The following is a 12,861-nucleotide window of genomic DNA, read 5'->3' as shown; positions in this document are numbered from 1 at the left end:
TTTCCACTGGGGGGATAAATATACAGGTGACTCACACAGAACACACACACCATCACAATGTACAGTACACACATTACAATACACAGGATACATGTAATATCACAGTATATTCACATGACACACATCACAGGAAATAATAGAAAACTGGCTTTTTAGTACTAGTACTTTTTGTACATAGTTCGTGAAAATGCCATTTTCTCAATGTGGAGAAGAGCCTTAGCAAATTAAGAATTTCATACAACTGCCCAACAAGGGAGCCCAAAATGAGCGTTATACCCCACAGCCCCTAAAAATAGTCTTGAAGTCTGATCTATAAAGTTGATGTGTACACTTATGAGACTTAGAGCACTAAAATCCACAAAATCACAGAAGAGGAAAGGTGCTATCAGGCACGGAAGCTCTCATCACGAAATCATGTAACATGCGTGAGTGTTAAAGGTCAGGTGACCATGCCAGTTCCATTGAACCTTGTATTCCCATTCTTGAGTCAAAATTCAAAAGTCATGTGCATCAATTCATTTTCTTGGCATTCCAAGGATTTGAAAACCTGTTAATATCTTACTTTTATCAATAAAGTCCACGTTTTCCAACATTTCCATCATCACGTCCCTATAGAGTTTCTTCTGGGCAACAGTCAGCAAATCCCACTCTCCCCGGCTGAAGAAAATGACCACGTCGTCAAGAAACAACGGTGCCTGAAACACACAAGGTATTCTGGATGAAACAGGCAGACAGAAGGAGCCTCACCTACGTACAACACTAAGACATTGCATAGACATGAAAATGTTTTATTTTCTGTCAAGATCTACACAGGGGATCCGTCTTGAGTCTTCTGCTTGACCTTAGTACCTTCATTTTCTCACTGATTAAATCCTGGCCCTCATGGTTACTACCCAATGAATCACCCTGTAGATAGTTTCAGTGTGACTATCTGTACACAGATTCTGTGTCCTAGCACACAAAACTGCACAAAGCAGAGACATGTTGAATATGGAAAAGGACTCTGTGGGGTACAGTTCCTGTCGTTTTGAAGAGATCTCTAAGAGCAGTAATGATAATATAAAGGACAGAGTGAAAGCAGGGTGATGTACTACCATCAAGAAAACACTTCAGAAGGGGATTATTTTCATCTATCTCTTCTATGTACGAGATGAGAGTACCTACGTTTCACAAAACCATATGGCACTACAGAGCCATGTTTACTGAGGATTTCTTCACGATTGCAAGGAGTTGGAAATAACTTAAGTGCCCATCAACAAACGAATGGATCGAGATGTTCTATCACAACGGAATACTACGCTGCACTGAAAAACAAACAACTTACGAAATCTTATTCCTTGGAGGATATGATGCTGAGTGAAATATCTCAGTCATAAAAGGACAGATACTGCACAGTGAAACTCTTGTACAACGGGACTGATATCTGGGTTGAAGGAAGACAGAGAAGGGGGACGAATGATGTACAAGGCATTGAAACAGATGAGGGAGAGAACTGATTAAAAGTGATCGATGAGGCGAGCTCCGGTGCTCTAGTGGCAAGAAGCTGTACTACAATCCCAGAGGTGTGCGGTTCGAATCCACCAGACGCTCTGCTCCAGAAGGAGGAAAAATCTCCTCCTGTACCAGTCCCATCTGATTTGACGGTAAACGCACAAAAAAATAGTAATAAAAGTGATCTATGATTAAGAATTATTATCGGGACGCACCAAAAAATAGTAATAAAAATAAAAGTGATCTATGATTAAGAATTATTATCGGGACAAGAGTCCAGAATGAAGGCTGCAAAGTGAAGTGGACTTGGGGGTGGTAACGAGCTTGGTGGGATTGTATAACAATGAAATTTTTCTTCTACTTTTCAATGAGAAGAGCAAACTGGGGGAAAGGGGTGAGCAGGAATAGGTAACACTGAATGATTGTAAATCCAATGTCTCTATAAACATTTAATAAAATTAATAAGAATTTTCACATGTACAAAAAAATGTATATGACACACCAAATTCCTATTTTTGTTTTTTTTTTTAACTAAAAAACCATTTTCATGTCAGCTGCTTCTCTAATAGGGAAAATAATTGATTGACTTCCTGGCAGACATATTATTCAAGGTTGTAGAAGACAGTAAAGACATTCTAAAGGCACTCTTACAAGTTTCTTGGGATCACAAGTTTCATACATGTAGATTTAGAGCCGATATCTTGGGTTATTGTATAATAAGGACTAGAGCTCTGGTAGCCTAGTGTTAAGAAACACAAAACAGAGGGTGTGAAAATGACAGACAAGATTCGACAGGGACATGGTCAGATTCTGATCAGGAGATTGTGTCATTCAACACAGAGAATCAAGGCCCAGGTTGTGCATCACAGGTTGTGGGGACAGATCTGGGGCCGTCTAAGGAGAGTCACCATATGCAGCCCTGTCATCAAAGAGCGTGGAGAATGAACAGGACGAGTATTAAAGCAGCAAAGAGTTTGGTGTGACTGCTAGGGCCATTTTGGGAGCCTCCTCTTCCACCTTTTCTTCTCACTGGGAAATGACAATCCTTCCCAAGGAAAGAAGGTTCCCAAGAATTTCCCCCGAACAACTCAACAACTCAAGGTTGAAAGACCTTGCTCTCTAGAACTCACCATTTTGTACTCCACCTAACACAGGTCGAAGGCAATGATCTTTGTTAATCTGAAGAAATCACGCCAGGAACAGCATTCGAGTGGGAGAACACAGGATACTTGGGAAGTAGATGAACGATGTCTGGTCCACACTCCCTTTCACAGGGGCTCAAATCCTTCCTTGGGATTGACATAAATGCAAGCTGCAACCTCTCCTTCCTCAGCTGTCTGGACTGGACACACTTAACAGCGCACTAGAGATCTGAAATAGACAATCAAGAGGAAATAATATTGACTTGGCAAACAGGAGGGAGGATTTTGGTCTCATTCACCTGGCTTATCCTCTAGGGAGTAGCACTCTTAATCTCACAGACAACACTTGGAAAAGTGGGGTGCACATGAACTGGTCAGCAACTCTAGTTCTGTTCTGATCAAAACTAATGTCAGGCCTACATGTGGATCAACACTGTGTGAGACACAGTAAGGACAACCTTCTTGTCATGATTGAACACGTGATTCTGTGAACGCAGGAGACGAGGGATATATAAAGATGACACAGCCCACGTGTGAGATCTATTGTGTGGGATATTGGGGGATGGAAATAAAATTTTTTGCACCAAAGACATATTCTTTTGAAAAATGGTCAAATGTCCCTATACAATATAAAGAAGGTGGAGAAGTTCATGCTTCAGAATTAAACATTAATTTGATAGAAAAACTTGATAACCAGTAATAAATATGTTTGCACGACAAGGCTGCATAAAAGTAATTCAATTGGAAAAAGGTAACAAACATGTGACATGAAACAAACCCTTGTTAAAACAGAATGGTTCATCACATGGGAAGGAAGTAAATTGTGATGGGAGACATGTAGACAGAAAACTGGCTATTTCAACGCTTTCATACCAATTTAAGGTTTTACTAACAAAGCAATAGAATAATTTTTTTAATAAGATAATTTTCTCAAGGCAGTTTGTAATGCCTGAATTTTAAAGTGGTTGGATAAATTCAGTATTAAAAACAAACACTCCAAGCCTATGTAAATTACAATTTAAAAACTTTTAAATAACCTTCCAGCTAGTAACATGAACCTCTTCTCTCTTCCTGAACCTTGAAAAAACACTATGTGGATGACTCTGGATACTGCAAGAGAAGCTCAAAGCATTTCATTCTACTATCCATTTTTATTTTGTTGACGAATAATCTGTATCAGTACTGTAATCACTGTTAATATTAGAAGCCTTTGCCCTCCGGGGAAGAGACCAAATGTCTCTGAAGGATTAACCTGTTTGCTGATAGAGTGCTCACTTGGGCAGCATGTAGGCTGAAAAGGAATGACAGGCAGATTAACATGGCCCCCCCTGTGCAAGGATGACAAGCAAATTTGTGCAGCATTCCCTATATTTCCTTTGATAGATAGTACAGAGGCTACTGATGTCTGACCTGTTGTTTCAACAAACCAGAGGACAAGTAATTTTGAGTTACTAAAAGACATGATTTTTTTTTTTTTTTTAAAGAGAGCATAACAATTTAGATCCTCTCAGAAGAGCTGTGGGTGAGCATTAACATTACTGGTAAGGATACTCGTTTTCTCCTGGACTCAAGAGCCTACTATTTGGTCCTAAAAGAGTTCTGAGGTCCCAACTCTTCTCAGTTTTTCCTAGTTGTTGGAACTGATGGAAAACCTCATAAGCAGTTCCTTATTTCACCTCTGCCTTCCATGTGGACTTCTGAGTTATAAAACAAAAACAGTGGTAGATGGAATTTGCTCCAGGACTTAAGAACAATAAAATGACATAGTTGAGCCTCTACATCTTGTGGTTCCTAACCTTTATATTATAATAGACAAAGTGCTAGTCAATAGGCCTTTTATTGTAAGAACTACCTTCCTTCTGTAACTTGATGTGTGTCACTATTAGAACCTCTACTTGGAATATTATTGCTTTTTAATTTTTGACTCATGCACTTTTAACTTGTTAAATTTGTGTCTTCTAGGGTACAACAATTCCATGATACATCTTCAAGGATATGAACATGTAAAGCTAAGCACAATTGTTAACAGTGCATCTAAATTCCAAAATCAATCTCCACAATAGTATTTTCTTAATCTTACATAAATCGTTTCATGAAATATCTGTTTATCACTAACTCTATAGAAACTATTCTCTTTGGATGTAAATATCCTAAAGCAATAAACAGAAAAATACAGATCGGTTCAGTGGATTAGCATCTAACTTAAGTCTGTTTTCAAATTTGTGGTTTTCAAGGACCAATAGTCATACGTGAAATAGATTCGCAACTAACCCATGTTTGCTTTAATCTGTTTTCTTGGAGAGTAAAGATCTCATCATTTTAAACTAGTTGCAGTAATGTACTGAGTTTATTCAACCCTAACCCAGGTATAAAAATCAACTGCCATTTTTAGCGGGGAAAGCTGCTTTTGGGGGTTCTCTCTGCTCTCCCAGAACTGTCATCAAGCGCACTGGGAACGACAGTCACCCTGTCCTATGACCAAGTGACTTGGGAAAGAAGCCCTTGTGATCAGTAAGACGGTCCCCAAAGTCACGATGGACAAGAAGAGAAAGAGGCCGCCCACGCTGGATCCCGCCCACCTGCTGGCCGAGCACGGTGGACACAGGGCGGGTGGACACAGGGGACCCAGGCTGACCACCACCACGTCCCGCCCGCATGGATCACGGCCCCGGGGAGGACGCGCGCGCCGCTGCCGGCAACCACCCCACCTTTCCTGCCCGCGATCTCACCTGTGCAGGTGACAAACCAGGTGCAGCTCGTGTGCAAGCTCCACTGCGGGCAGCGCCGGTCTCGGAAGCCAGGGGGTGGGAAGATCGGGATCGGGAGCGCGTGCGAGCGCGCGGGGGGTCAGGACACGGGACTGAGGGTCAAGGATTGAGCAGAGCAGAGCAGAAGATCAAACACCATCTTCATCCAACAGAGGAACCCACATCTACCCGCAGCACAAATACCTAGAATGTCAGGTTTCCCGGGGGAGGAAGTGTCCTCACAAAAACACGTCCGTGCGGAAACAACTGCCTGACATGGGGTTCCGCTGTTTGAGCATATCTTCCAGGGTGGGATACAATTAGGGCTTGTCTTGTCCAAAATGAAAAGGCTTCCATTTTCATCTATACGTGGATAAACTCCTAACTCAAGCAGCTGCAGCATGGAAGAAAGCACACAAGACCATAGCCTCCAGAGTGACACCATTGCTCTTTCGTAGTGCACCTTCTCTGTAGCATCTGGCTGTCCTCACGCTGCATCTTGGTTGGGTCGAGTGCTTTTTTCCATGCTGGTTTGGCTTGAGTTATGAGTTTTTTTCACGTAATGAAGAAAACGAAAGCATTTTCTTAGTGGAAAGACAATCCATAAATTGATCCTAAACTGGGAGATGCATGCAAGCAGCAGAATCACTTGTCGGGGTCGTTGTTTCTGCACGGAAGTCCTTGTCCAGCGCACTTCTTCCGGAAAACCGGAAGTGCGTATATTTGTGCAGTTGAAAGTGGTTCTCTGTTTGTAAGAAGATGGTTTTTGGTTTTCTGTTTTGTTGTGCTCGCTTCTAGGTGATCCTCAGCCTCCTGTCTTCAATCCCCGCGCGCTTCTCCATCTCGGTCGTCCGATCCAGGTCCGTTCCAGGCCTGAGCTCGGGACTTGAAACCCACCTGCTCCTGGACACGTGGGTGGACGCGATGTGTCACCTGCACAGGTGAGATCGCGGGGAGAAAAGGTGTAGTGGTCATCGTGAGCGGCCTCCCTGAGGCTTTGAGAAGTGTGAGGGTGGTCAGCGGGAGTCCCCAGGCCCTGTGTCCTCTGCGCCTGTGTCCACCTTTTTTAAAGGATTGCATTTGGACGTGCTCAAGCTTGTCTCGCGTTTTGCTTCTTTTTTTTTTTTTTTGGTTTTGTTTCTTTTTTTTTAATTGACATAGTGTCTTAGGAGAGCATCTTCCTGATCACAAGGGCTTCAAATATTCTTTTTTTTCTTTTTTCAAATATTCTATAAGACACTCTATAGGTGCAAAACCCATTTAATGCAGTTTTGGGAGAGCAGAGAATCTTCTCAAAAATTGCCTTCCGATCGTTGGTTTTTTTATACCTGCATTAGGTATTGATAAACCTAATTGATGACTCATTCTGAGCTTTGGGATCTAAACAGCAATATGGACAGGTTCAGTGGATTAGCATCTATTTTAAGTTTGCTTTCAAAATCTGTGGTTTTCCAGGACCAATCGTGAGATGGAAAATGGGAAGTCCAATGGGTTTCTTGCAAACTGTTTTGAGTGTAAAGATGCCAAAGCTTAGAATGAGTCAGGTGGTCATTGTGAATGTCCACCCGTCTTGTGTCCACCTTTGTCCTCCTGTGTCCACTCTCCTCGGCCTCGATGCAGTCCTAGTGTGCCTCTCTGCAGCCCTCGGGCGTGTGCACCCCGTTTCTCTAGTTACCATTTACGTAATGATTTTATGAGAGCTGGATTTGATAAAGATACTGATAAAAAAAGAACAGAACTTGGTGCAGAACTTGATAAATCGTCCCTCCTTTTATCCCAAATACAATCCTGCGCAGTAGGAAGCGATTTAGACTTTTTGGAACAGAAACAGTTTGCAAAAAAAAGGAAATCTTTTTTTTCCTTTTTTTAAAAATTTTATTTCATTATTTTTTGTGTGTACCGTCTAATCAGATCTGATTGGTACAGGAGGACATTGTTCCTCCTTCTCCAGCAGAGCGAAATCTTTTTCTTCCTTCCTTCCTCCCTCTCTCCCTCCCTCCCTTCCTTCTTTTTTAAAATTTTTATTGTATTATTTTTACGTGTACTGTCAAGTCAGAGCTGACTGGTACAGGAGCGAAATCTTTTTCTTGATGCTCAAATATCTATTAAGCTTCCAAAATCTCTGTAGATGTTCACTGAAATGAAAAATTAACAACCTAAATTAAAAAAAAAAGAATGAAAAAAAATCTATTAAGCTTTATTATCTGCTTGAGTTAATATGCTTTTGCCAAACGCAACATGTGTAAACATAGTTCGTCTGCCTCTGGTGGCTTCGCTTTTATTTCTGTTCTTCAGCAGGTAGCTCTTTTGCCTGTCCTGCAGGTCATACAGAAATGAAGATTATGAGGAGACGTGTCAATGTCCTTCACTTAGGGTTCTAGGTTCTTTAGAAAAAATTTGGAGATTGGTACCAGAGGCTCTGCTGGAGAAGGAGGGGCAATCTCGTCCTGTACCAGTCTGATCCAAATTGACGTTACACACACACGAAAATAATAAAATAAAAAAAATTAAAATACTGCAGATTGGGAAACATGAATTAGTGGATGCAATTGGAAGCAATAGTGGTAAGACATTGCACTGTCAAGGCAAAGGTATGTGATGCTAATGGAACAGCTGCTTCACAGGACAAAGATTGTGTAACCCTTTTATGCACAATTTACTGCATCTGAAATCCCTGCTAGAAAGTCAGCTAGGAGTCACTTCAGACTCGATGGCCACCAACAACAGTAATCCCAGTTATCCCTAGTTTTAGCAAGAAAACAGAGTCCTATTAGTGATGCTATCAGGAAGAAATATCCATCAACATTTTGTTCTTGTTCCTCACAATCAAGTGCTCAGTGTGGGAAACAAGAAAGTGAATTGTTTTTTGCAGAAAAATTTGAAGATGTGAGTAAGGTGTTTTAAAGTAAGAGATGTGTAAGGATGTAGGGAGATGACAATTTCAGTCTTGGTTCTGTGGTGTATAAGGTGCTAGAGAAACTGCAGTACAGTTTTCTCTACCAAAGACTCAGAATTTTCAGTAACTTGTATTCTTTCTAGAGAATAAATCCACTTGTCACTGATTGAAGCCATAATTTATAGGAATACTAGGAAAAGATCATGAAATGAGTCAAAATCTGTTAGCACATCCCAGACTCATCCATGTTGCAAATCTGGGAAAAGTATCTCATCTTTTTAAATGACTCTTTCACAAAGTATAAAAGCATCTCATCTTTTTAAATGACTCTTTTACAAAGTACAAAAAGCATCTCATCTTTTTAAATGATTCTTTATACAAAGTACAAAAGTTAGAGCAAAAAAGGTTCACCTCAGTTGCTACAAGTTTGGACTTTGAGACCCACCCGCATGTACTTTAAAAAAAATAGATATTTTGTAGTACTTTATTTACAAAATTAAAATACGTTGTTTTCAAGAACAAATTCTTTCCATTTCCCTCATCCCCACACACACCCATCAAATTGTATAACCTGATAATTAATCTCACCCTTCTCCTGGACATCCGCATCCCTCTCCTTCCAACCTGTTCCATCCCTCCTGGACCCTTATACTCATAAGAACGGTTTTATACCCACGTCTACTTTTGTACACAAACCTGGGGCCTTTGCTTCATAAAGTCATGGGATTGAAAACCCTGTAGAACACATGGAGACGGTGTCTATTTCAAGGTTTTTTTTAAGAATCCTTTAGATTAATCTTGTCAGTTCTGTGATAGCTCCCTTTCACTTCCCCAGCCTTTTGTATTTAAAACAAATGACTTAGAAATAGATTTTTTCCACCACTGAGGATATAAGTAGCACAGTTTTGTCTTTTTTATAATAACAAGATGAGATAATTTTAAAAAAACAAAACAGTCCTGCCGTGTTGTTTTTGCTGAAGTGTGGTTTACTTTTCCAAATTACTACAGTTCCGGTGAAATCTTTCAAGTAGACATTTTTCCTTTTTACATCCTTCCTTCTGGTTGCACCTGGCTTCCCCTATTGCAAAATGGGAACGATGCAAACCATCCCGTTTCTCAATAGGAAGAACATATACACTATGAATTAGATACAGTTTGGGAGGGAAGAGGCAAAAATGGAGCAGACAGCAAAAGATGGTCAAACATATAGCAATATGTAGGCAGCATTTGCTTAAATACTGTAAAAAGTGAATTGCATCCATCCGCTGAAATGAATTCTCATGAATGATTGTAGGTGATGTTGTGGTGAACAGGAGAACAGTCTATGTAGGATCTAAACAAGCAGTTTCCTTTTAACTTTGGTACGGAGTACTGCTTGCATAACGTGACCAGGTTTCCAAGCTGATCATTGGCTCCTTGTTCCCCAGTTGGGCACAGCGGACATCTCACCTGATAGCTGACCTGGAGGCAAATCTATCTGAGCCGTTGAGGTAATGGACTCTTCTGGACTTTATGATCTTCCTGAATTTATAAGCTGTGTCTGAAGTCTTTCCAGTTCCTCAATAAAGGAGGTTAGGTCAGATTTGTGGCTGATGAGAATCTAACTCTAAAAAATCAGAAGGGTTAGAATTTCAGAGTTCAATTCCAGATAGGGTTTGAACTTGTTTCAGCGTTTATGAAAGTTACCCACTTATATTTCTTTTCCTTTGCTTTTTTGCATTGATTGTTGATAACAGAAACCGACTGTCTTTATTGCTATTTCCATGGGCATTCCATTGTTGATCTGTGCTGTTACGTGCTGTTGTTAAGTGTTGAGTCCAAACTGACTCCCACCTGGCCCTCCTCCAACAGATTTTTAGAGGCTGTGAATATTTTGAGCTGAAATTGCACATCTTTCTCTTGGGGAACAGCTGGTGAATTTGAACTGCATGCCTTTGGTTTGCTAAGTTGACTCTTGACCCATTAGACCAGAGGAGTTAGATTCCACGAATCCTGTATCCTATGACTATTTTTTTTTTGCATTGAGATCTGAATACAACACAGTAGCTTCAGTAATCTCTGAATTTTTAGGATCCCACCCAAAAACCGAAGCTTTCTCATTCCTTTATTTACCTCTATTTCTCCAAAACCACATATTACAATGAATCTCAACCTTTGCTACCTTGTTGTTGTTTTTGGGTTTTTTTTTAATTATTATATTTATTTTTTATTATTAATTATTATTTTATCAAATCGGATCTGACTTGGTCCAGGAGGAGATGGCCCCTCCTTCTACAGCAGAGCATCTGGTGGATTTGAACCACACATCTCTCGGATTGCAGTGCAGCTTCTTGCCACTAGGCCACCAGAGGTCCCTTGTTTTGACAGAGATTACACAGTGAATTTGTTTTACAAGAATCAGTCCTAGTCTAGTTCCTAAAAAAGGGAAGTTTTCAGAATGTCCAAATGTTCACCACTGCAAGGGTGAACTTCTCCTCTGTCATCTGTGACATTAATGATTTCTCCTCCCATCTGCCCTCTCTCTGTGCCTGCGTCTTTGGAATTTGCACTTTGCTGAAAGGTCTTGCAGAATCCCACAAACTCTCTTGCAGATGACTTGGGGGATGGTAGTTGCTGTGGTCCAGTGGAGGTGGTTGTGGTACCTGGAGAAAGAGAGGCAGGCCAACACCTTGATGGGGCCTGCTCCAGGATTCAAGCTCCAAGCCCTCCTCCTCCTTCCACACCTTTGTCTTCACACCCTAAATTCCTTACCCATGAAGCCACCTGAAGTAACCCAAAAACCTTTGGTTTTTGCTCAGTTGACATGGTTTCTTTTCCATTGTCTATTTCAGACTTTACCAGTGATGCAGTGGGGACAAGACAGTCCAGGCATCTGGGGAGCCGGAGGGACCGTCTTCTCTGCTCTATATCCCAAGGAAGGATTTCAACCACTGTAAAGAAGTGTGGATCAAATACTATCCATCTGTCTGAAGGGATTTCTCGGGATTTGAGACCTCATTCCCTGGAGCAAGTTAATGGTGAGTTCAGAAGTGCACACACTTTCAGCCCCGTCGGATAGACTCGGGAGACCAGGTGCACCACTGTGCTTCCTCCGTGAAAAGGTGGTGAAGGTGGCCAAGGGACTGACGCCCTCAGAGGTGCCCTCCTTTCCAGCGGCCCCCGACACTGCGGCCTCTCTTCTCTGTATAAATTTTTGTATTGGGAATGTCCGGGCTCCTTTTCCTTACGCGCTGATGGGCCTGGCATCATGAAATGTGGTTCTTCGCATCCTGAACATTGGTGGTCTGCGTTTAATAACAGTTTCCTAACCAGAACCTCAAGAGAGTGGCAGCTGCGGTGGCTCCGACCTGCGTGATGGAGGGGTACAGGGGGAGATGAGAGTTTGTGAGGAGGAGATCCTCACTCTGCATGTCCATCATAGGTGCTGGTGGCTTTATTTTTCCCTCCCAAAATCTCTTGATGTTCATTTTATGACGTGCAAACCTGTTATCTGCTTTGTTCTCCTTTGTTGTTGTTGTTGTTTTGTGCTGTCGAGTCGCTTGGGATTCTTAGCGACTCTGTGTACAACAGCCCTAAACCCTGCTCTATCCTGTGCCAACCGCACTGTCTCTGACACTCCCATCCCAATTATCCCAGTCACTGAATCAATCCACCTCATAGAGGGTCTTCCCCTCCTGCGCTGTCCCTCCACCCTCCCAAGCATGATGTCCCTCTCCAAGGACCGGTCTCTCCTCACTACATGTCCAAAGTGTGTTAGACGGAGCCTCAGAATCCTTGCCTCCAAGGAATAGCCTGGTTTAACCCTTTCTAGGACAAATCTGTTTGTTTTCTTGGCAGTCCATGCAACATTCAATACTCTTCTCCAGCACCACAGCTCAAAGGCGTCAATTCTCCTTCTATCCTCCTTGGTCATTGTCCAACTCTCTGATGCATAACAAGTGATTGCAAAAACCATGACCTCTAACAGACGCACCTTAGTCTCCAGAGAGACACCATTGCTCTTCAGCACTTTGGAGAGGTCCCTAACAGCAGACTTTCCCATGGCAGTGTGCCTTTTAATTTCCTGGCTGCTGGTGCCAAGAGTGTTGACCGTGCAGCCAAGCAAACTAAAGCTGTGAACAATCTCAGTCTCTTCACCATTAGGTTTGTATTTTCAATTATGTGGAATAGTATAGTCCTACCGCTGACTGTCCTCATAAATTTGTCCTATGTTTTCACTGACTTTTATTATGTTAATGTTTTAGTCCTGGATTCTTGAGCCATCTTGAAGAATTCTTTTTTTGATGTGTGTCTGAGTCTTATTTCAAGTTTTTGGCAATAGACCTCCCTTTTCCTCAGGAACTCTGGTTAAAGGTGCTTTTTTCTCTGATTTAATAGGTGTTGTCTTTTTTTATATGTACTGTTTCCTACATTGTCATTTATTATATTTTATAAAATCAATCACCAGTGAACCATGCCCATCAGTGCCTTTTCTTTTTCCAGACCCTTACTGGATACTTCCTATTTCCTTTACATCCTTCCCTCATCTCCTGCAGTTCTTAGATTTTACTGAAGAGCAATGGTGTCACTGTGGAGACTAAGGTGC

At 41.6% G+C, this 12,861-nt stretch overlaps 1 pseudogene; it reads right to left on the bottom strand.

Moving 5' to 3' along the window:
• The window catches only part of LOC102877130, a 7,958-nt pseudogene extending 2,668 nt beyond the window's left edge, over nucleotides 1-5,290 (bottom strand).
• Nucleotides 5,291-12,861: the final 7,571 nt, after the last annotated feature.

The sequence above is a fragment of the Elephantulus edwardii genome, unplaced genomic scaffold (genome assembly GCF_000299155.1).
Source record: "Elephantulus edwardii isolate Elephantulus edwardi_28Jun2011 unplaced genomic scaffold, EleEdw1.0 scaffold00462, whole genome shotgun sequence".
In the NCBI taxonomy this organism is placed as follows: Eukaryota; Metazoa; Chordata; class Mammalia; order Macroscelidea; family Macroscelididae; genus Elephantulus; species Elephantulus edwardii.
The sequence above is the reverse complement of the archived record's forward strand: the minus strand, read 5'-3'. Positions and strand labels throughout refer to the sequence as shown.